This window comes from Protopterus annectens, chromosome 7.part0 (assembly GCF_019279795.1).
Source record: "Protopterus annectens isolate FY-2018-M chromosome 7.part0, PAN1.0, whole genome shotgun sequence".
NCBI classification, from domain to species: domain Eukaryota; kingdom Metazoa; phylum Chordata; order Ceratodontiformes; family Protopteridae; genus Protopterus; species Protopterus annectens.
Genome location: NC_056739.1, coordinates 378019215 through 378044500, shown reverse-complemented (window position 1 = coordinate 378044500; position 25286 = coordinate 378019215).

Here is a 25286-nt window from a genome sequence, read left to right as displayed (position 1 = left end):
AGACTCCGCACAGAAGGCACCCCAGCCAAGAATCAAACTGGAGAACCTCTTGCTGTGAGGCGGCAATGCTAACTATATATATATATATATATATATATATATATATATATATATATATATAAAAACAGAATATGAGAACAAACTTCTTATACTATAGTAATCATGAAAAATTTATTCAAAGCATATTGGATAACCTAAAGTTTATGGTCTTGGTGCTGACTTCAATTCTATACTAAACAAAGAAGGTAATATTGCAAACAGAGAACCCACAATTTTTACTTCAGAAAAAGCATTAAAAAGTTGGATTTATTTTTTTGAATTTAAAAAATATAAAGGTTGTAAACTTGATTACGTTAAGGGAAATTCTAATAACTGTAAACATCATTATGTGTCATCATGAAAAGAAATAAGAAAATGAACATTTCCATCATACACTGTCTAATAACATTTTTTTAGTATTTCCTATTGTTTGCATTGAACAGCACTGATACAATGAAGTATTGAAGAGTGTGCTTGGCAAAAACTTGCATGATTACAAAGAATATTGTTGGAGACTAGATTAGATGACGCCCCCACCACTCACTTGATCTCAGTGACCACATCAGTGACCACAATAGTTTTAAATATATGCTAAAGAGTCTGAGTTGAACATTAAATGTGTATTTTTATGAAATATACATATTTCCAATGACAGTTTTTTTACAATCTTGATTTTTTTTTATTTTGGCATCATTTGCTTTATAATTGCTTTGTTATTTAAGGCAGTGTTGCATTTAGTTACATTATAGTCTCAAAAAGTCTGGTTAAATAAGAGGAAATTGTTTGCTCTTTTTATTTTGTGAATAAAGTCTTTGTGTCAAAAACCTCGTTATAACTGAAGACCGATGCTGCATTTTCAAGTTATTTATTGCATTTTCTGTATTTCATCAAAATAAAGTGTATTGCTTTTCCTTGGCCTTCCTGCTGCTAGAGTGCTTTGAAGTCACCTTGAAGTGTGTGTTTCTCATTGCAGTTTGTCTGCCTTACAGTCACCCTGTAATTAATTGTTGTATCTAGTTGTTTGATTTGTTTCTGGTACCTTTCTGCTTTTGGCTAATTACAGTGTGTTTTTACAATAAGTATACTAGAAGTGCAATTCTTGTGGTAGTAGAAAGGTAGCCTCATCTTTCTGAGTTGGGAAACAAGGAGGCTTAAAATGAGAGCGCTTCATTGACTAGATGGCTTTTAGTTGGTTAGGTGACTTTTCTTTGAGTCTATATAAATACCGCTGCTCATTGCACAGTGGAGTTTAGCAGTGACTTGCATAGACAATGGTACTTAAATAATAACATTTCTCTATAAAACTTCACCTATAACTTTACCCAGTACTCAGCTGCACAAAAAGAAACTTTTTTTGCACACTGAGGAGCATTGTCATACAAAATAAGTCATATTTAATCTAGCTTTCTACCTTTACAGTGCCCCATCAGCTTGCTGTAACCCATTCAATATCACCACTTTGTAGTTTACCTAAAAAAGCCCTGACACAATGGATTGCTACTTTCCTAATTTCTCTGCCGCCAGCTTGGTATATATGGGCATCCTGAGACAATGTAGGAATTGTCTTATATTCACTTGTAGCTAACTAATCCTAAAATAAACATATACAGTATGTGAGAGATGTAATTACACAATGTCACTCGAGTCAAGACTCACACAAAAGCATTCAAAATAATAATCAGATCATCAGTAATGTAAGCATTGCACCCAGCTCACATAGTACTGACAAAACACATAGACCAACATATGCTGAGTCAGTTAAAAGCAGCCTTCCTAAATCCCAGTGTTCTCCAAGACATTCATCCTACAAAATGAATCCTCAGCAGTCCCCAAAGCACTCCAGCAAAACAACACCCAATACTACTGATAGAGCCACACCCTTTACAGCCTCATCTACAAAGCCCGTAAGGCAAGGCAACACACTACCCCATATTTTAAATCATAATAGACTCCATTGTGAGACTTACAGATGCTTACCAGGCTGAATAATGACAAAATCACAGCCAGTTGTCTATCAGGGGAAGGGATCTGCCAAATCATCCATGTAGTCAAGTCATTAGATGTCAAGTAGCAGTATGATTCAGTCCTAGTCCATGTGGGTGTAAATTACATTAGCTATACTTCCCTAGACTATATAGAGAGACAGAGACATTATGGAGCTCTCGAAGTATATGTCCCAGGTTGGTATGTGCCCACCATTGAGCAGCATTCTACCCTAACCAAAGAAGATGCCACAGTCTGAACTAAAGTGGATTTATTTCAATAATTGGCTTAGTTTCTGGTGTCATTCCAAGAGGCACAATATTTGTCATCATGGGATGATATAGTCAGCAGACCACATTGCTTTGCCAAGGGTGGTCTGCACCTATTACCTCTAGGCTTTTGAACACCGACTAAAACATTGTCCTCTCCCTTAGTGCCCTTTTTAGGCATTCTCATTCTGACAAACCTTCCAACATAGCAACATCAATCCAAGGGAATCCAAGGGTGGTACAACACAATGCCAGAAACCTAAACAAGAAACTTAAATCATCCAGGTTCTCCTCACCATGGAGAATGCAGACATCTGTGCAGTTGCTCAGGCTTGGTTTAAAGCCACTGAGAACATACCAAAAGTGCAAGGTTACAAGACCTTCCACACATTTAAGACAGTTACTACACAAGCAGGGACCAAAGTTGGTGGTGTCTTAATCTATATCAACTACAAACTCTTCTCAAGACTTGTCAAACAGGATAATTTGTTTGAGCGTCTCCATGTCCAGATTTCTGCAGGCAAAGTCCCATGTCATATCCTTGCAGTCTATTGGTCATCCTCTATGGGGTCTATATTATCATCTCGAATGGTAAAAATATTGAACGCTCACATGAGCAAACTGGTACAAAAACTAAATTGTTATTGTGGGGGTCTGCACCCCCCACAACCCCCACTAGAGATATATTCCAACTTCAAGGTTGCACTACAGTGAGGAAAGGGCAAATATTCCATTCCTCACTGTACCACGACCGCAAAAAAACAAGTTTGTTTATGTACTATTTCACTCATGTGAGCATTCAATATTTTTACCATTCGAGATGGCAATATAGACCCCCCCATGACCCAAGAAACCCATGTCTTATACATTTATTTATTTTTTTTATTTTACATTTGTTGACCGGGATAGACTGACTGGATGCATGTCCATTTTCAGCGGAGGCCCAGGGAGAAAAGCTCCAAGGGTAAGCAGATACAGCATTACATAATACCAACATTACATATTACAAACAGACTATTTACAGAGATTACATAAGTAAGCAAGTTAAACAAGTTCCACAGGTTACAGTTAGTCCTGAGCACAAGTCAGGATTAAATTAAATTACACAGTAAACTGGTTAACAGATTTTTACACATTCGAGTTAGCCAGGCTTGATACATTGACATAGCCAGTGAACACTCACATGAGCAAACTGATACAAAAACTAAATTGCTATTGTGGGGGTCTGCACCCCCCACAACCCCCACTAGAGATATATTCCAACTTCAAGGTTAACCAGTTTACTGTGTAATTCAACGATGTGCACAACTGATTGCAAAAGGAGATACCTACACGGCACCAGAAGATATAGCAAATACATGGAGTTACTGGAGGCACTCACCATTCAATCCAATACAATATTCATGGGCAATGTCAACTATCCTACTATAAAATGCAATACTTACACAACCCCAAACTTACAGGCCCAGAGATTCCTGGACCAGATAGTTCTTATCCTCCCCCAAGGGTGAAAACATACTTGACCTGGCACTCATAAACATGACAGAATATGATACTCCCTCTACTATCATGTCTTCTCTGGTAAGGTCAGACCACAAAGCTATCTCCTTCATAATAAAAAATCAATTCCATGATCATGGCTAACCCTGTAACATTTAGGAACTATTCTAAGGCAAATGTTCTACTATTAAGTGATAACCTTTCAGAATTTCAAGCCCCCTAAACTATGTGAGCACAGTTGCCTATGTGGAATTGTTTACAGAATTCCTGTGCAATTGTGTCAATAAATGCAGAGAGATAGCTGTGCTCACCAGAAATAAATCCACAACTAACTGAAAAAATAAACCACCCTGATGAAATCCCAACATAAACAGATTTTTATAACAAAAGGAAAAAAGTAATCTCAAAATTAGGAAGGGCTATGCCCAGCATGAAAAAAGTCACATTAATCTAACTAAGTGGACAAATTAAGAATACTAAAGACAAATTTGAGGTAAGGATAGCCTTCCAGGCAAAGGACAACCACAAGGCTTTCTTTAGCTCTATCCAACACCTTGAAGGCAGTACACAACAATGTGCACAACTGATTGCACAAGGAGACACCTACATGGCACCAGAAGATATAGCAAATCTGATGGCTGACAAATTCATCTCCGGTTTTAACCTCCTCTCTCCCCTGACCACCTACAAGAAAATGGTATCAAACATAACCCCTGCCCAACTATCACCTGGCAGAGGTCCTAAATACACTCTCTAAGGCCAAACACACTACATTGATGAGTCCTGATAATATCCCAGGATGTCTCCTAAATAGACTATCAGGACCACTGGAGTCACTGTTTAACTATAGCCTGCAGACAGGCTTTGTGCTACTTGAATGGAAAACTGCAATGGTCATCTCTCTACACAATGTGAGTCAGCAGTGAATTCCATAAACTACAGACCCATAATTCTGATTAGTCTCATATGCATAAAAATGATTAATAAGGCTATAGAAAACCTTCTAGCACTGGATCCAACCCCATTTGGTTTTGTCAAGGACAAATCAAGCCTACTCATCCTGGCGGATTTCTTTGAGGGGATCCACAAGGCAATAGATGAGGGCAAAGTGGTGCATACTGCTTATCTTGACCCAAATAAAACATTTGATACCTTACCCTATGTGATGATATGAGGCAGTGCCATCTGTGCCAGGGAGAGTAGGGCAGAGCATGTGTAACATATGCCAGCATATCTAGCTGGAGTTTTGCAAAGAATTTTATGTCATTTGACTATCACACTGATTTGTAAAGATGTTTGTGTTAAAATGTATTTGTAAAGTTGCTTTTGTTAAAAATTCATCAACAGTGGTCTTGCTGGACAGAAAAGAGATATACATGTATATCAGGCAGTATTATTATAAATGATCAAATGTATATGTTTTAGCAGAGAATTCTGGAAGGGAAGTGGTTAATCTCAGTCCAGCTAATTTTGAAAAATAGTTTGAAAATTAAATGGGTTGGTTTAGGCCATAAATATTTTATTTTACAGGTGTGATTGCAGTCGGAGACAAAAATGTGTGGGGAAAACTGGGACTAGGAATCTTGCTGTATTGTCCATAGGGGTGAACAATTTGATACCCTGGAAAGGTAGAAGTTTTTGAAATTGGTTTGTAACTATCAGATGCTGCAACAGATCTTAGCAAAGCTCTGGGTGTGTATTATGCCAAAGTTAGCTGACCAGATGTTATGTCATTCTATATCCAGCACTGAAATTATTTTTAGATATTAGTGACAGATATGATGGAACTCTCTCAGCAGCACTTTGTTTGTCAGACCATGACAGGAAAGATCTCTCACAGATATCTCATACAACCTCACATCTCATCTTGCCTTGATGTAGTAAGCAACTCAACACTCATCATCTTGATTGCCTTGCTGTAGTAAGTAACTTAACTAGAGAATTGTAATTCTTTAGCCAGTCAGAAAAATATAGTGAGATTAGTTAAGTATTGTTTTTCTGCATCTGTGTGAATTAATCCAAGTGTGTTATTTTTTATATCTCCTGTGATTGAAACTCTGGTGTGTACTGTAACTAGATATTCAGTATTCTCCTGTTTTCTATTTTATTATTTACTATTAAATATTTATATACTTTCTATTGTGGCTGGTCTTTTATAGACTACTTTTAACATCTAAAGGGTACTTGTGCTTATTTTAGTGACACTGTGGCTGCTCCTAAAAGCCTTGCTGCATTGGTCAAACCCTACCATTTGTATTAGTATTAATTTTACTCAGTATAATTGGGTTGTAAGAGCCTTAGAGTAACTGACAGGTGGCAGCATAATTACCTTATAGTGTGGGCAGAGGGGGCACAGCTGGTAAATCTGTGTCAGTCTTTCTCAGGTGTGTGTGTGTGTGTGTGTGTGTGTGTGTGTGTGTGGGGGGGTGTTTATGTGAAAATCATATGTCCAAGTGTGTGCGTCAACTACTTGGAACAGGGATACAGGGCTCCAAAGTGGTCAGTGTGGAGTCTTGTCTGGGACCTGGACAGAGAGAGAGAGTCCGGCCCCAGGTCTGGAGTGTGCTCCCTGTGTGTTCTAAAGGGAAATTGGGCTTGGTGCAGAGCTTTGCATCTGAAAATACTGTGTGTATCCATCTTTGTTCCTAGTGGCTATCCCTCATCAGTGTCAATGATGAGTATTGATGTTCCTTGATTACTGGCCTGGAGCAGGGACTGTCACTCCCCACTTGGGCATTGTCAACAAACTCATGGACATAAGCATAAACCCCAATGTTATGTGCTGGATAACTGGCTGGCTCTTAGATAGGACCCAGGAAGTTAGGATAGTCGTGACTACCTGCACAAGGAGGCCAGTTCCTAGTGGAGCCCTCTTTTTTTTGGCATCTACTTATCAGCATTCAAGACCAATGATAAGGGCCTCTGGCTGATCAGCTTAGCAGATGATTGCACACTAGGTGCCACCATAGAATCGTCCCGCAGATACTAACATTCTACAAGAAGGTCTAAGACAGACAAATGACTAGTGCACAAGCCGAGACTTAAAACTTAATGCCAAGAAATGCATAATAGTATCCTTTGGGAATTCAGACACTCTAGGAAATTACCTCATCGACAACACACCTCTAAGAGCACAATCAGTAGTCAGAGATTTGGGTACATATGTCGGTACTAACCTGGCTTTCGACCAACATGTGTCTAAGGTAGTAAGGAAATCTTTCTATGTCACTCAACTTATAAGCAAGGGCATGACATCTAGGTCAAAGAAAGTCATCAATCCACTGTATGCAACCCTTATCAGGACCATCATTGAATACAATGTCCCTGACTAGACACATGCAACAACTGGAATGTCCATAGAGGTTCCTCACTAAATGAATATGGAGTGTAAACAACATATCCTATGAAGATCACCTCAAAGCCCTGTTTCACAGGTTCATAGTTAAGTTCTAAGGAATCATTCTGTAGGCCATTTTAAGCCCAGCCAAAAAATCCTATTCAAAATTTCCCTCTAGCCTCAAGGAAAGCAAGGCAAGATAAACCGGATGAGAATTTGAGAATGCTCATTATCTTCATTTACTTTGAAGATGACAAGGGTGCTCTTCTGCTTGACATGTAGTGGAACTTAGTCCCAGAGGTGATGGATACATTAGGATGTGAATCTATTATGGCATTGTGTCCTATTTATCTGCTGATGAAGGTTTAGTTACTTTAACTGAGTATTTGATGCACCATTAGCTCTGCAAAGGAATAGGAGATCAAATATGATTGTATCTTTCATGGCATGAAAGGTTAGACATAGATCTCAAAATAGGAGTCTGTAAGAGACTGAGTACAGAGAAAGGGCTACCATTCTCTCCTGATATCTAAATATTTTGAGGTCACTGATCATTTTAGTTATAAATCTCTGAGGTCTCTCAATATGTCTGATGTGTTTAGGCATGCACCTATGTGTTTATATATATATATATATATATATATATATATATATATATATATATATATATATATATATATATATATATGCCAAAATGTGCTTAATATTCAATAATGGGTCTGATATGATATGAGTAAAGAGGAATTAAGACTTCTTTTGATCTAGTGGAGATACCTTTGAAAAATGGACAAGCAGATAAAATGCTTGTTGAGCTACTATGGAGACATGAAGTTCAAATGATAAGGAATTATCAACAAGAGTACCCTGATCCCTTATAATAATGTCTGACAAGGGTGGCACATCTCCTATAAGGTAAATGAAACTGTTCTGTTTACCGAAATGAGCTATATTACATTTTTTTAGATTTAATTTGAGACCATTGTCCTTGCACCAATTCTTAATATGGTCTAAGCTGTAGTGGAATACTTTTCAGTCAGATGAAGATCAAATAACAACACCTAATTTACGGTCATGTGCAAACTTAGCCATAAGCCAGCAGTTGTGGCTTGAAGGTCTGAGAAATATATTCTGAACAGGAATTAGTCCAAAATTGAGCCCTGTGTTAATCCGCTGGTAACTGTTTTGCTTTCAGAAGTGGTACATGCGACTCTAACCACATGAGTTCTGTTAGACAATCAGTTAGCCATTCATCGCAAAATATAAGGATTTATATTGAGATTTACTAGTCTATCAAAGATGCTTATATGGCGAATAGTGCCAAAAGTCTTGGCTATGTCCAGATATGTTGTATGCACTGCGTAACCACTCTAAACTGCTTCATTTACTTTTTCAAAGAAATTAATAATGTTAAAGAGACAGGACCTTCTCCTGATAAAGCCAAATTGATGAGGGTCCAGGGTTGAGAGATTTTCAGTTTCCAGATGAATGAAGTCCATAGCTTTACATATGAAGCTGGTAAGACTAATGGTTCTATAGTTACCTGGGTCTGTGGCTGGGCCACCCTTGTGTAATAGTATTACAATAGCTGTTATCCAGGCTTCAGAAATGTAACCTTTGGAAAGGCTCAGATTAAATAGTTTAAGTAGGAGTTCTGAAACCCCATGTTTAGCACTGATAATCAGACAATCTGGTATTTTGTCAAGGCAAATGAATGAAGTATTATTAGTTTTTGAAAGGGCTGAGACAACTTGTTTTACAGTAATTAAAAAGGGAGGCTAGGATTGTAGAAACTGTGGAATAGCCATAACTGTGAGTGAAGTAAAAACTTGCACTGAATTTGTTAGCTAGGATATTAATTATTTCCTTTGGGTCAGAGAGTGCAATATTATCGTGGACTAGCTTTCAGCACTGTTGGGTGTTAGTTCCTAACCTCTTTGCATAGTTAAAGAAAAAGTTGTTGTGGGTATTGGTAGCTATTTTAACTTCATACTCTGTTTTGAGCTTCCTAATGGCTTCCTTAAGCTCTTCCTTAGTTTGCTTGTATGTGCTCTTAAGGTAGGTAGAATGACAGCTCTTATAAGCATTAAGCATTTTCTTTCTCTTATTATGTAAATGACCTGTATGAGTAGTCCAACGAAGGGTTTTGTTTTTGAGCTTCCAGTTATATTTGTTTTGGATAGGGGCTGCCTTATCAATACAACTATTTAAGTGGGAGAGGAAGTCAGAGGCATAGGTAGCCTCTTTAACAATAGGATCATTCAAAGGAAAATTACAGCAGAATTTAAGTCATCAAGAAACTGAAGATGATTTACTATGAAGTCTCTAAACAAAGAGCTATTTACACAGGAAGTGCCACCAATTTTAAAAGAAATGGTTACTAAATTATGGTCTGATTTAACAAGATATCATGATACATATAGAGCTGTACTAGAAGTAGCCATATTTCTGAGGGCCATTTCCTGGATATTTGGGTCTCTAGTAGGATGGTCATTTATTTTTGAAAGAGAGACATTTATAATGTCAAGGAAGTGCTGGGGATACCTACAATTGGCAGTGTAGGTCAATCAGTTTATTAATGGATAGTTGAAGTGCCCCAGTAGAAAGGTTATGGGTTTAACTGGAATTTCAGCTAATGTGTTAAGATAGCATTCATGCTCAGAAGAGGAAATAGAGGGTATTGTATAGCTAGCTATGAAATGGTAATAAACCTTGTTTAGATTGATTTGGATTAATAGGAGTTCACATGTGGTATACCAAGGAATCTGTCATGAAGTGATGATATCATTGACAAATACTGATACTCCCCCACAATTGCCAGTAGGTCTGAAGACATGATAGGCATTATACTCAGGAAGAGCACTTTCATTGTTCTGAAACTATGTTTCTGTAACTATACATATATGAATTGCAGCAAAGCCTTGAGTTTGGGCATTATATGTTAAAACTATATACTTTATTTCTTACAGATTGTTGAAAGGTGATGTATGCCTGGGATACAACACATCCTTGGATCCTACTCTGTTGGACCTTTTGCATATCTGCAAAACAAATAGCATCAGGATTTATGTATCTACGAATTTAAACTTTGATAGTGACATAAATAGGACAGGCTGGAGGGACAGGTATGTGACTCAAAGAATTCTCCTTCTCTGGAACAAGCTTCCATACACGTGAAGAAGAGCTCTTCCCTAACCCTAGTCTATAGAAAGCTGGACCAGTTGATGGGAAATTGGAAATGTACTCTGGGTTTAGCACCTATGTTTCCAATGGGCAGAAGCAGCCTGTAAATATTTTCCTAGCTTACATGTATCCCTTAAAATAACCTCTAATGTAGATAAACTTGCAGGATGCGTTTGGGAAACCTGACTAGACTTACAAACAACAGCACACAAACTTGTGAGATATATCTGGGATGCTTGGTTAGGCTTATACAATCTCCAGGGGTTATTACCCTAGTGCGTACCCATGAAAAACTATGAACATTTATGGACCTATAACATTTTATAAATCAACTTTCTGTTAATATTTTATCTCCTTTATTACCTGAAATGCTCAATATTTAAAAAAAAAAAAAAAAAGAAATATACTGAAATGTATTTCTTGCATTCAGAATCTGTGTCATAATGTGGATGACCTGCTGACAGTATATTCAGATGTCAACAGCTGCTAAAACTAACGTTCAAAATTTTGTCAGTTGCTTCAAAAAAGGGCTTACCTAGATTAATACATGCATTTCCTTATGGCAACACCCTGTATCTTTTGTTGTATAATGAAGTTATGAATGCCATCAGCTTATGCAAAATGTGACAGCTTATCTTTAAATGAAAGAAAGCTGGTAATCCCATGTGATACCACAGCTTTGCAGTGTGTGTTGGTAGTTACTAACTTCAGGTTAAAAGTCTGAGATCATTGTCTTAACCCTTCTTTGCCCCAAATGACATAGATCCCTTGTGCCCTATGTGGCTTATATCCTTCACATTAAAGAGCTCCTGGTGCTCCGCCATTTATCTGAATCCTTTGTCTCAATAGACCGAGGATACTAGTGCTTCATTAGTTTAATTTGTGGAGCATCTTCATGTTGTGCTTCCACCTCTTGTCTGTTACTCTTTCAGCTATTAGTTAAAGACTTAAAAAGTCTCTCTACCTCAGGTTTATGTGCAGTTTTTTGCTGATACTCTCATTATAAAACAGTTTTTTTTTATTTTATGTTTTTATTTTGCTTAGTAATGTTTATACCAAATCAATTTCCCCTACAGGCATATGTTAGATGAGTGATAATGATTATATTCACATTTTAATGGTGTATACTTTATCGTGATGAGCCTAGGCTTAGGCTTGACAAAAAATGATTTTATTTTGATATCAGTTTTAAGGAATCCTGTTATTGCTCAAGTTACTTGCCTTTGCTTATAATATTTGCAGAAGTCCAAGCCCAATTTTTTTCTGCCGCATCATATGACATGGTTCAGATATGTAATATACTACAGTGAAATATAAAATGCAAGAGCCAGATATCTGTGTAAGATAAGCTGAATACCAAATAACAACAGATCATAGCATGTTCAGATACAGGTGAAGTAAATAAAATAGCCGCAAATAGCAAACTTAAGCAGATTGTGGGGTCTTGAGAAATATGTAGCACACAACTTAAAGTGAAACAGTATGATGAGAGAGGCAGAGTAGGGAGAGGCTGATTCAGAGAAGCCTGTAACATGATCACACTACACGAGAAATAGCATGGCATTCATGGTGTGGAAATGACAGCATAATAACATACAGATGAGTATCTCCATGCAAATAACAGTCACTGAATATGCACATAACAAAAATGAACATGGTGGAGTAATTCAGAGACTCTGCCACAACTTTCTGAGAGGGAAAGGCAAGTTTGTTTTGCTTTCTTGTATTTTGTATTGCATCCATTGCCTTTTCTTGTTTTGTATATTGTGATGTATTTGCTTTACTCTGTGTTTTACTTATATTCTGCTTTTAATTGCATATTTACACTAGGAAAGTGACTACAGCTGTGTTTCTTGTGAGTCACACAGAAATTAGAACAGGTCAGTTAAGGTTAATTACCTGTAAAATTAGGGTGGAGCTAGGAGCTAAACCTTCCATTTAAGAGGTAAAATAAAACATTTCAAGGTGTGAATGGAAAAGCTCACTCAGGCTCTGCCACAGCTTGTGGTGAGGGAAATGATAGTTGTTTTTGCATTCCTGTCTTTTTTATTGCTTCATTGCCTTCTTCTGTTTTGTATATTGTGATCTATTTTCTTTATACTTTGTATTAATTGTATTCTGCTTTTAATTGCATATCTAAACTAGGAAATAGACCACAGCTGTGTCTCTTGTGAGCCACTATGTTTTTAAACTGAACCATCTTTCTTGTTGCCTGCTTGTTATTTTAATTTGACTGTATATCTCCTGCCCTCTCTACTTTCATTGGCTATTGTGAGTAAGCACAAAATTATCATTTTTGTGAAATCACTCCCTATTTAAATTTATTAGCCATTCCACTATATTCCAGAACTATATGCCAGAATACAGAGTGCCCACCCCCTTCCAATCTATATTGCCCTTTTAGAGTAAGTGGCTCCACTTAGATAGCTAAAGCTTAAGTTACTCCCTCTTTCATATTTAACTGGTTAGTCGACACTGCAGCTCTTAAGATATTAAACCATTTTTTCCAATGTATCTTTAAAATCTGCAGCATCTATTTCAACACCTCCAATTACTCAAGAGTACACATTTTGCCTCTCAGTAGCCATCTTGGGATTAGCATTTCTGTTTTCCTCCTGATGAGAGAAGGAGCATAGGGATATTATTTCCTGGAGACTGCTAATCACTAGAAAGCCTAATAAGTGCTTCATATGTGCCAGCTTGGAATTTGTGTTTATATTTTGCCAGTGGTGAGAGAAGGAGCAGAGTGTATTGATTCTTGATTGTTCTGATTAGCCACCGAGTTTCTGTGTTTGACCTTCCTGATTGGTATGGTTGCTATTCAAGGTATATACCAGGAAAAGGCTACAACAAGCCTTCAGACCTTTGCATCATCTGGGACAAGACTGTGGATCACCAAAGAGGCTGTGGCCTGCTTCTCATCTTGGGATTGGTCATACTCTTTTGCTTCTGGTGAGAGAAGAAGCAGAAGATCATTATATCACAGCAGTGTGAAGCTGTGGTGAGTCCAGCACTAAGAGTAGCTGAGCAGTAGTCATTTAGGCGACTCCCTTCTTTTCATCATTCTTGACAAGCTAATTCTTTATTTTCAGTAAATATTACTTGATTTCCTGTTGTCTATACTAACTTTAAAACATCTCCCTAAATAATTCATCCATAAATCATCAAGGTCTACTTATTATTTAACAATCACCACACTAAAAGCAAATTGTAAAAAAAGACAACAATGAAGCCACAGACCTCAAAAAGCTAGTATAAATTTATTAAAGACTTAGTACTTCAGTTCAAAGCCTTCAAAGAGTAAATTGTATTGTTGTTGTCTTTTCTGTTTATTACTTTACCCAAAAGAGTTTGGCAGTACCCTGTATAGACACTATCTCCTTGAGTTGACATTTGTTTCATAAAAACACTGTTTAAATTTCAGCAATTTCTAATTGCAACAGCACAGCTAGGTTGCAGTAACAAGCACCACCCCGAGAGATGTAAACCAGATACTTGTGACATTACTTTATATTCTTCCTCCAACTGGCTAATCAATAAAAAAGGATATGAACTTTCCCACTATCTTTGCTGCCAGATTGGTGAATATGGACATCCTGAGACAATGTAGAAATTGCCTTATATTTACTGACAACCCACTAATTCTCAAACAGACTGATATGGTATGTGAGAGATATATTACACAATGTCACTGGAAGTAAAACTCTCACATAAAAGCACTCAATGTCAGTAAAGTTGCCAGTAGTACACACGCTGTGCCCATCACATGCAATTCAAAGAAGACAAATAGACCCACATATGCTGAAGCACTTAAATGTATCCTTCCTAAACTGCAGAGACCTCCTAGATGAAGTACATATAACAAATATCCACAGCAGCCCCACCTGCAGTCTTTCAATATTACACCCACATTAACACACAGAACCACATCTCATAGAGCTTCTACTGCTCAGCCCATAAGGCAAGCCGCCACACAATCCAACATTATAATCATTGGAGACTCCATTTTGAGGCACACTGATGTCCTCCTCAACAGGTTGAGTAAGGCGAAAGTCGCAATCAGTTGCTTATCAGAGGCCAAGATCTGCCACATTACAAATGCACTCATGCCATTGGATGAAAGGTATCAGTATGTTACAGTCATAGTCCATGTGGGTGTAAATGACCTGAGATCAGTGGTATCAACTTTCACTCACCCACAAACTAGTAAACCATCCACTAAATGTCCCATCCCTCCAGAATCTATTCCAACCCTATCGCACCACCAGACCACTAAGATCCAGCAACAAAAATCACTTGCAGATCACTAAAGTCAATAACTCTGCTGGTGAAGCACTATTCCCTTGCACCATAGCCAAATTATGGAACTCCCTTCCACCCACAATTACCTCCGTACCATCATGCACCTACTTCAAAACTTTACTAAAAGCGCACCTAAAAACATGCTGGCTATGCCCTTGCAACTCCCACTCTAATATCACCCACCCCATCCAACCACTACCTTTCTTTCCACTCCACTAACTACCTTGATTATAGCAAGCTCAGATGCTCATAAGCCTAGTACTTATTATACAGCAGGAACTTCTCATTGTAACATTTTTTAATGTCTGTTATGTACTTCACAGATAAAGATTCTAGTTGTCTACTAATGTACTATGTTCTTCATCTGTAAATATGTTGTAAGTAATTGCTATGTTAAATTGTTAATCACTATGTGATCCAATGTAACTACTGTCTGTTTATTTTAACTGTGGAGCTTTTCTCCCCGGGCCTCCGCTGAAAATGGACCTACGTCCAGTCGGACACTCCCGGCCAACAAATTTAAATACATAAATAAATAAATAAATTATACTACATGAAAAGAGACATCATGGATTTCTCAGAATGTGTGTCCCAGGCTAGTAGGAGCCTAGCATTCAGCAGCATTTTACCTTCTCCAAGGATGATGCCACAATATGAATAAAAGATGAATGACTTAAATAATTGGCTTAGCTTCTGGTGTCATTCTAAGGGGGTGGGGATGCAATATTTGTCAGCATGGAAGGAGATGGTCAACATACCATGCTGCTTTGCCAGGGATGGTCTGCACCTCTCCCCTCTAGGCTTTGAATATTAGCTAAAACATGGTCTTTATCCATAGTGCCTTTTTTTGGGCAATGTCAAACTGAAAGTAGTTCTGACATAGCAAATCAGAATCAAGAAAATCTAAAGGTATTTTTGCTGAATTCTAGGCATCTAAACAAAAAACTCCACTCCCTAGAAGTTCTTTTCACCCTAAAGAATGCTGACATCTGTGTGGTCACTGAGACATGGTTTATAGCCATGGAGGCCACATAGACAGTGCAAGGTTATAATGTCTTCCACACATTTAGACCAGCTACTACACAGATAGGGACTAAAGCTGGAGGCGTCTCTCTTTACATTAAAATAAATTCACCTCAAGGCTGATCAAACAAGACAATGCACTTCAGCTATTCTGTGTTCAAATCACTATAGGAAAAACCCAATGCCACTTCCTTGCAAGCTATAGGTCCGATTTATGACCCAGGAAACCCATACCATGTATTTAAACGCATTGGAAACACTTACCATCCGATCCAACTCAATATCATATTCATGCATGACTTAAATTGCACCACTATTAAGTGGAAATCCTATATGACACCAAATGTAGAGGCACAGAGATTCCTGGATTTTGTAAACACAAACTCCCTGGATCAGATTGTCAATACACCAACCAGGGGTGCAACCATACTCGATCTGATCCTCACTAATATGGGAGAGTGCTGCACACCCCCTAGTGTAATGTCTTCCCTGTTAAGATTAGACCACAAAATGGTCTCTTTTGAAGTAAAAATAAAACCTGGACCCCCAGCCAACCTCAGAATATTTAGGAACTACTCTAAAGCCACCTTTCTGCTATTAAGTGATAACCTGGCAAATCTTCAATCCCCCCCATAAACACTGTGAATGCTGCTACCAATGCAGAACTGTTCACAGAAACCCTGTTAATAACTGAATAGAGGTAGCTGTACTGACCAGGAAGAATTAAAGAACTAACTCAAAGAAACAAGCCATCCTGGTGGAATCACAAAACCAGTAGGCTGTATAACAGAAGGAAGGAAATCATGGTAAAAATTGGGAGGTGCAGCACCAGGCAGGATATAAGTACTCTCATCAAACTAAACAAACAACTCAGATGACAAATAGAGTGTACCAAAACCAAACTGAGGTACATTTGGCCTCCCAGGTCAAGGACAACCACGAGGGAATCTTTAGCTATATCCACAACCTCAAAGGCAATACACAATTGTATACAGAGTCATTATAAATGGAGCCACCTATACTGAGCCAGAAAATATAGCAAACCAACTGGCTGATAAATTCAGCTCCAACTTCACCCTCTCTCCTCCTCAATCTTCCCTCAGAAAATATCATCAAATATACTCCGCTGCTATAAATAGGAGACAGGTCCTTAATGCTCTCTCTCTAAGCCCAAGAACACTGTATGAATGGATCCAGACAATATTCCAGGATGCCTTCTAAATAATATTAAGCCTGAACCATGAGGCCCCCTGGAATTTCTATTTAACTGTAGCCTCCAAACAGGCTTCATGCCTCATGAATGGAGAACAGCAACAGTCATCCCTCTGCACAAAGGTGGGCCATCTACAGATCCTGGAAACTACTAGTCTTATATGCAAAGTCATGGAAAGAATTATCATGGAAATGATCAATAATGATATAGCAAACCTCCAGACACTGGACCCAACTCAGTTTGTTTTCATTAAGGGACGGTCATGCCTACTCACCCTGGTGGACTTTTTTGAGAAGGTCACCAATGCAATAGATGAGGGCAAAATGATTCACACTGCCTACCTTGACCTGGCCAAGGCATTTAACACAACACCCCACTTGGGCATTGTTGACAAACTCAAGAGATTAGGTACAAACCCATATATCACCTGATGAATAGCCAACTGGCTCAGACAGGACCCATGAAGTTATATTTGGGGAGGCCATCTCTAGAAAGAGGCTAGTCACAAGTGGAGTCCCTCAGGGATTGGTCCTTGGACTGTTCCTTTGTGGCATTTACTTCTCAAAAGTCAAGGCCAATGTCAATGGTCTCTGCCTGACTAAATTTGTGGATAATTGCAAATTAGGAGCAGTCACTGAATCTCACACTGACACAAATGTTTTCCAGGTGGGGCTGACATAGCCTAATAATTGGTGTCAGAGCCATGGACTAAAACTAAATGCTAAGAAATGCATAACATTATCCTTCTTGAAGTCATCCACCCATGGTAACTATCATATTGCAACACACCCCTTAGAGTTGATCCAGTAGTCAGGGACTTAGGGGATACACACATTAGCAGCAATCTATCCTTTGACCATCATATGTGTACAGCAGTGAGGAAATCATTCTATGTTGCGCAACTTAAAACAAAGGTGTGGCATCTAGGTCCAAGGAGGTCACTGTTCTGCTATATTTGGAATTCATCATAACTATCACTGAGTACAGTGCCCCCTTTGGTATGTACCTAAGCAGGCATATCCAACAAATGGAATGTCCACAGAGGGTCCTCACTAAAACATACAGTGCATAAGTAAAATGTCCTATGCAGACTGCCTCAAGGCCCTATCCCTGTATTCTGTCAACTACAGGCTGTTGAAGGGAGATCTCTGCCTGGCATACATGGCATTTTCAGATACCTCTCTAATGGGCCTCCTGTATATCTACAAAACAAACACTACCAAAATGACCCATTCAAAAAACTTAAATAGAACCTGATGGAGAGACAAGTATGTATCCCAGAGACTCCCCTGTCTCTGGAACAGGCTCCCCATCTATGTAAAGCAGAATTCCTCCCTAACCCAATTTTTCAAGTGTAACTTCGACAATTGGATGGGGAACAGGAAATTTATTCCTGGCTTGGCACCTATGTCTCTAATGGATGCAGACAGACTATAAATGTTTCATCCCCCAAGCCTCTGCTTATACTTATCAAGGGTACCAGACCTTATCAGAGATTTGGGATGCATGGTTAGACTTAAAAAGAACCTATGATAGAAAGTGAATCTCATAGGATAGATTTCTGTGGTAATTGTTTTGTGCTTCCTGCATGAATCAAATGACAGGGTAATAAACTTGCTATGCAGAGCAATGTTTAGACATCTCTGCATCATAAATTTTATACATCAAAGTGTGCATTATCTGAGTGGTGGTGCAAGTTAGCTCACTGAAGCTTCTGGGTCTTCAGTAGTACAGTAAATACAATCCTTTTCTAGGATGCTTGCTTTTTCTGCTGTAAGATACCTCTACTACAAACTGTAGCAACTGTATTCAAATGAAAAAAGGTGAAGCTTGGTATTAATTCTCACTTTTTTTAATAACCTACATAGTACCAATGCTTAGAACGATGGAACAGGCCATGAAATCAATGGTTCTTGTGCTAGTGAAGTAGAAAATTTCAACAGAATTATGGTATGTAGAGATGAAAGTGTTGTGATTATGTGGTATAAGTGATTAGAAGAAAGGAGGAGAAAAGTACGGTTATGTAAAATCTTTCCATAACAGTAGATGTCCTTCTCTTTACTGTTGCAGTATTCATTACAGTAAGGATCCCCTGCCAAGGGTGGTCTGACATCCAGCCAGTATCCCAAAGCCTTAGTTTGCTTTAAGGTACGCCATACATCAAACGTATGCTCATCTCATTGCATAGGGCATAACGGTGATGTCTGGATGTACCATTCTCAGAACTAACAGCCCCAGTAGGAAGACCAGTCCAAGGAGAAAAAGAGGAAACCTGTATATGCAGAAGACAAATGGACCAGTGGGAGGCAGGAGGGAGTGAATACTGCAACAGTGAAGAGAAGGACAACTACCGTTATGGTAAGATTTTACACAAATGTACCATGCCCTTTCATTTCACTGTTGCAGTATTCATTAAATTAAGGAGGGTACCAAAGCTCAGGAAGAAACTTAGGAGATGGAAAGACCATCAGAGTTAGGAAGCCATGAAGGATGGCCCTAGCAAAACCAGCTTTAGCTCTGTAGATTCCATCCAAATTGTGCTTTGTAAATGTACACACAGAGTCCAGGTAGCTGCCTCAGGAATAGAGTTAGTATCCAAAGCCTTGAAAAAAGCACCAGAAGAAACCACATCTCTAGTAGAATGAGCCTTAACAGAATAAGGAAGGCTCTTACCATGAAAAGAAGTCCTAATAGTCTTAGTCTTATCCAAATAAAATCTGAGTCATCTATGCACATCCGATGTGTATAGCACCTTCTCACTGGCAGATTGTGGAGAAGGGAAAAAATGGGCAAATGAATAGACTGATTAAGGGACAACTCATTCACCACCTTGGCATAAAAGAAGGATTAGTATGCAACGACACCCTGTCCTTATGAAACACCAAAAAATTAGGACAAGCCATAAGGGCTTGAAGCTCAGACACCCATCTTGCAGAAGTAAAGGCTAACAAAAGGACAGACTTCCAAGAGTAATGCTGCAAGAAGCTGAAGCTGCAGGCTAAAAAGGAGCCTGAGTCAATTTTTTGAGAACAAAATTAAGATCCCAGGATGGAGTGACTGGCTTCCTGGGAGGCCTGATATGAGAGATGCCTTTACGGAATTGCTTAGCTTCAAATCCAGAAGCTAAAGGAGGAGATAAAGGCAGACAAGCAGAGACAGCTGATAAGTGGGCCTTAACATAAGAATTGGCCAACCCAGCATTGAGCAATTCACACAGATAAGAAAGAACCAATGAAACATCCACAGAAAATGTATCCTGGTTACAAGAAAGACATCAAACAGAACACCTCTTCCATTTGGATAAGGTGGATTTCCTAGTGTTGAGTTTCTTGGCCTCCTGCAGGATCCTAAGCACTTCCTCAGAATTAATGGCGTCTATGTGGAAACAAAATCTTATCACCCACCGTGTCATTTGATGAGTGGACAGCTAGGGATGGATGAGAGATCCCTTGTCCTGTGTGAGTAGGTCCATCATGTGAGGTAACTTGTGATGATTGTCCTTGGCTAAATGCAAAAGAAGAGGGAACCAGTGTTGTCTCAGCCAAAAAGAGAGTCACCAACAAGATTTTGGGAGCATCCTGTTGAATTTTGAACCAGACTTTTGGAATGAGGGGAAGGGGAGGGACAGCATAAAGAAACATCCTCTTCCAAGAAAAAGATAGAGTGTCCACCTTCCAAACCAGAGGAACTGGGACTCTGGCACAAAAGAGAGGAAGTTGTCTGTTCACAGGGGAGGCAAAAAGATCTATTTGAGGAGTACCCCACTGGTGGACAATATACAGAAGTACATCCCTATGAAGCATCCACTCATGGGATTGGGTTAAGGACCTGGTGAGAGTGTTTGCCACAATGTTTTGACCTCTGTGAATGTAAACTGCCTGAAGAGTCATTTGATACTTGATAGCAAGGTCCCACACTAGAAGTGCCAACCAGCAAAGAAGCTATGATCTTGCCCCCCCTGTTTGTTTACATACGACATCACTGTGGTATTCTCTGTAAATACCTTGAAAGGTCCCGGGGAGAAAAGAAGATGAAAAACCGGAAGCACCAGCAGAAGAGCTCTCGTCTCTTTTACATTGATGTGCTCTTTCTGTTGAAAAGGCGACCACACCCCCTGCACCTTTAGGGAGCCCATACCACATCTCCAGCATCTGTGAACAGCTCCTGTGAGGGAGCAGGAGGATGAAAAGGAGCCCTGGATTTAAAGACAAATGCTGGATCCAACAGTGAAATTCCTTCTTGAGACAAGGCGGAAGAAGAGCTACAAATTCTACAGGATGCACATGTTGAAGCCAAACTGTCTTCAGAAAGCTCTGAAACTTTCTCATGTAAAGTTTGGCCAGACAAAGGATAGGGATAGTACATGCCATGAACCACAGTGCTCTCCAAAACTCCCTGGCTGTTATAGAGGCCAGAGGAAGAAGAGTTAGAAAGAAGGAAATGAGTGTTAAGGCATTGGGAGGAGGCAGGGATGCATGCATAGGCACAGTCTGTATCGTCTACCCCAGAAAAACATGGTCTTGAGAATGAGTCAGAAAAGGCTTTTGAACCCCAGGCTTTGTAGAAGAAAAATGGCAGAATGAAAATTTTGCAACAGGATCTCTGGAGAGGATGCCTGAAACTGATGGTCATCCAAGTAAGGAAATAGTTGGATCCCCTGAATCCTGCAAAAAGCAATCATGGGAGCGAGGCATTTGGTGAATACTTTTGGGGCAGTAGAAAGGCCAAAGGGCAAAGCAGAGAACTGAAAATTCCAGGAAGCAACAGAGAACTATAAAAACTTCCTGAAAAGGGGTTGAATTGGAATATGGGGATAAGCATCCTTGAGGTCGGGAGACACCATAGAAGCCAGAGGAAGCAGAAGAGGGAACAAAGTCTGAAAGGACAACATTCAAAAGGAGAATACCTTCAGAAAGGTGTTTAAATGTGAGAGGTCTAGAATTTTTCTCCAAGTACCTTCTTTCCTAGGTGATAGAAACATCCTCAAGTAAATCCCTCTCCCACTTTGGGACACAGACACCTCTTGTATAGTACCCATAGTCAAAAGATCCTGAAGCACCTCTTTTTTTGTACCTCAGAAACCTGATCACAATCCAATTTAAAGAACTCCATCAGCCTGGAGATCCTGTCCCCAAAAGAAATCTCTTCAAAAGTAAGTATCAGGACTGGTAGATTCCTCTTCATCTGATCCATAATCCAAAGAATAAGAAATCTGAGAAGAGTAAGCAAGGGTTTCCTCACCCAATTCTGGCTCTACCTCAGAGGAATCCTGTTCCCTGGGTCTTTTAAGGGGAGTAGAGGACCAAGGGAGGGCTGGAACAGAAACTCCCTGAAGAGGTTTCAATGCTACCAAAGCGCTAAACAAACCCTAAATGAAAGACTGCCATTCACTCTCTGGATCCTTAAGAGCAGAAGTAATATGTTTAGATTTTTGATTTTTCTTTAATGGAATGTCTGCCTTATAAAATGTGCATGGCTCCAACCCAGGACAGCATTCATTGATAGTAGTAGGGGGTGACTTGTCTGTCTAGTATTTGAAGAACACCCCAAGGTCCCTCAGAGATAATTAACCGTGGTACCCCCTGAACGTTCGAAGTGGACATCTGCAATGCTTCCTCAGATGTGCATAAATTCAGATCCCTGCTTGCATCCAACCCAGTGACAGTGGAGAAATTCAACAATAAAGCCTTATAAAGCTCCGGGCATTCACTCACCTTGGGAGAGACATCTGGCAGAGGCTGAATAGCAGAAGATCATGGCTTAGTCTTCTTGGCCTTCTTCTTCTCTGATAGTTGTCCCTCGGAGCGGGAAGTTCCATCCATTGTGCTTAAGACACTGGTTTTCAAGATAAAGCACAAAGAAAATAGTCTGTTATGAAGGGTTTTAGGTATAAAGGCCTGATAGCTAGAACAGGACGTATGGTCATGCGAAGCACCAAGGCAAAACAGACACTGATGGTGGTCGTCTTTATGGGGAATCTGTCTCTTACACTGGTATTTACTCTTCGTGGATGACATGAAATCCCACAAACAACAATATTAAAGAAAGATAAATAAAAATAGAACCCCATCAGGGCACTTATCTGCAACTGTTTGGAGAACCAGCAATGGAATGGGCTTTCAGACTGATAATCAAGAGATGCCGTTCGGACTTGCGTCAAAGAAGTTCTGAGGATGGTACATCTAAACATCACCTTTACTACCTCATGTTATGAGAGGAGCATACATGTGACATATGGTGTACCTTAAAGCAACTTAAGGCTTTGGTATACTGGCCAGAAGTCAGGCCACCCTTGGCAGAGGATCCCTAATATAATGAATACTGCAGCAGTAAAATGGAAGGACACCTTTACCATACTTTAGCTCTATCTCAAAAAACAGTTTTATATGGAGCTTAAACTTTCCCCACAGGGATAATGCCAAATACATGAATGACAAAACAACAAAATGTGGGAACTTTCATGATTTGAGTTCTGCCTTGACAGTGATGGTCATGGTGAAGCAGCAGTTTGATTCTACAAAAAAAGGTACTTAGAATCAAGACCATCTTAAATAAAATTATGTATTTCATTGGGCACAATTCAAAATTAAATAATTGTAGATATCAAGAAGGCTGATTGGTGGTATTGTGTAATGGTGGATGTAGGAGCAGCTGCTTGTTTTTGCTCTCTGTTTTGTGGATGAGCATTTCATGATACATGAAGATTTTGTTACATGCATTGATATCAGCAATGGCACTACAGATGAAAGAGTTTTCAGGGAAATATTGCTATAATCTGAAACAAAGATCCACAAAGGTGAGGAGGCACTGTTCTGATGGGGCGGGCAATATGAGTGGGAAATATAAAGGTGCAAGACCAGGTATCCAAATGTCTTGTGGTTTTGGTGTGCATTCCATCATCTGAAAAGAGGCATGGTAGCAGCTTATGAGAATCAACTGACTTGCAATGTGATGGGATCAGCATGTGAGAATGTGTAATTCTTTGAATACTCTGCAAAGAGAAAAGCTAAACTAAATGAACACATTGCACATTGTGATATCAGCAAAGTTAAAACATGGAGTTTTTGCCACAGCAGACAGTGTCAACACAATGCCTTTGATGTTTTGCATTTCCTTATATTTATTCTTAGAAGATGAGACAGGAGGAAATGCTGTATGTGTGGCAGGAGACAAGTCCAGGATCACATAAGCATTTATATGCCTTATAAAAAGTTTCTCAGCAGCCTAGCTGATGTGGAAAACATTACCCAACAAATTACATGGTAAAGGATATCACAAATGTTGAATTTATGGCATGTCTAGTTATCACAGTTAAATGTGTTCATTATTTGTGGGCCTTGAATACTTCACTGCAAGAATCAGCATTGGATATAATAAAGGCTATAAATAATGTCAACCCTTCATGGGCTGCCCTGAAAGACTTGTTAGAGGATATTGAAGAACAAAATTTCATGTTATACCTGGAAGCCATGACACTTGCATCAGAAGTAGGAGTCCTGCCAAGTAAACCCAGAACAACAAAGCAAATGCACAGAACTAATTTAGTTGAAGAGAAGTCTGAAGATTACTTCCGCAGGGCTGTGATCATTCCTTATGTAGACTGCCTAGTTTCAGAAAATGCCCACAGATTTTCCCAGCTTCATCAGAGAGCTTCTCTTGGTCTACTGCACATCCCAAAAATAATGAAGCAGGAGGAACATAACTTTAACCTTTTGTGATGAGCTGCCTCAGTCTGATGTCCTGAAAAAGGAGCTGCACAATTGGCTTGTTAAGTGGAGGTGTACTGATGTGCTTCCAGACAACACTATAGATTCTTAAAAAGCTGTGACCCACATCTGTTTCCAAATATAAGTTGATAGTTATGGTTTTATCACAACCTCTAACAACAGCAAGCATTAATAGTTAAAGACATTAAAACACTGCACTAAATTTAAAGGTATCTGAGAAAATACATTTAAGCCATTACAGATTCATATGACTCTTCAGAATTACCCTAGAAATGGTGAAAAGGCATGCAGGAGCATACCTGTCCAAGGAAAAGAAAAAACATATGTCTTCCAAATCTTCTTGCATGGAGTCCAGGAGAAGAATTTTCCAATTGATTGTTGTCAGTAGAGGTGAAAAGATCCAATTGACATGCCGCCCACAGCTGAATCAATTCCTGAAAATCACACTGATTCATGATGGTCTGCACTGGTCCCATTAAGCTGTCACCCATACAGGTTTTGTTCTGACAGTATTAAGATGACTGTAGAGTGAGACTGTCTTGAGAAGCTATATCCTACCTAGGCTGCACAGAGGGTAAGAGTGTGTTCATCTGTTAGTTTATGTGACACATCATTGTGGTGTTATCTGTAAACATTTGCAGAAATCTCAGGGATTATAGATGGGTGTGTGTGTGTGAGAGAGAGAGAGAGCATACCTCTCATCTGTCAAGATT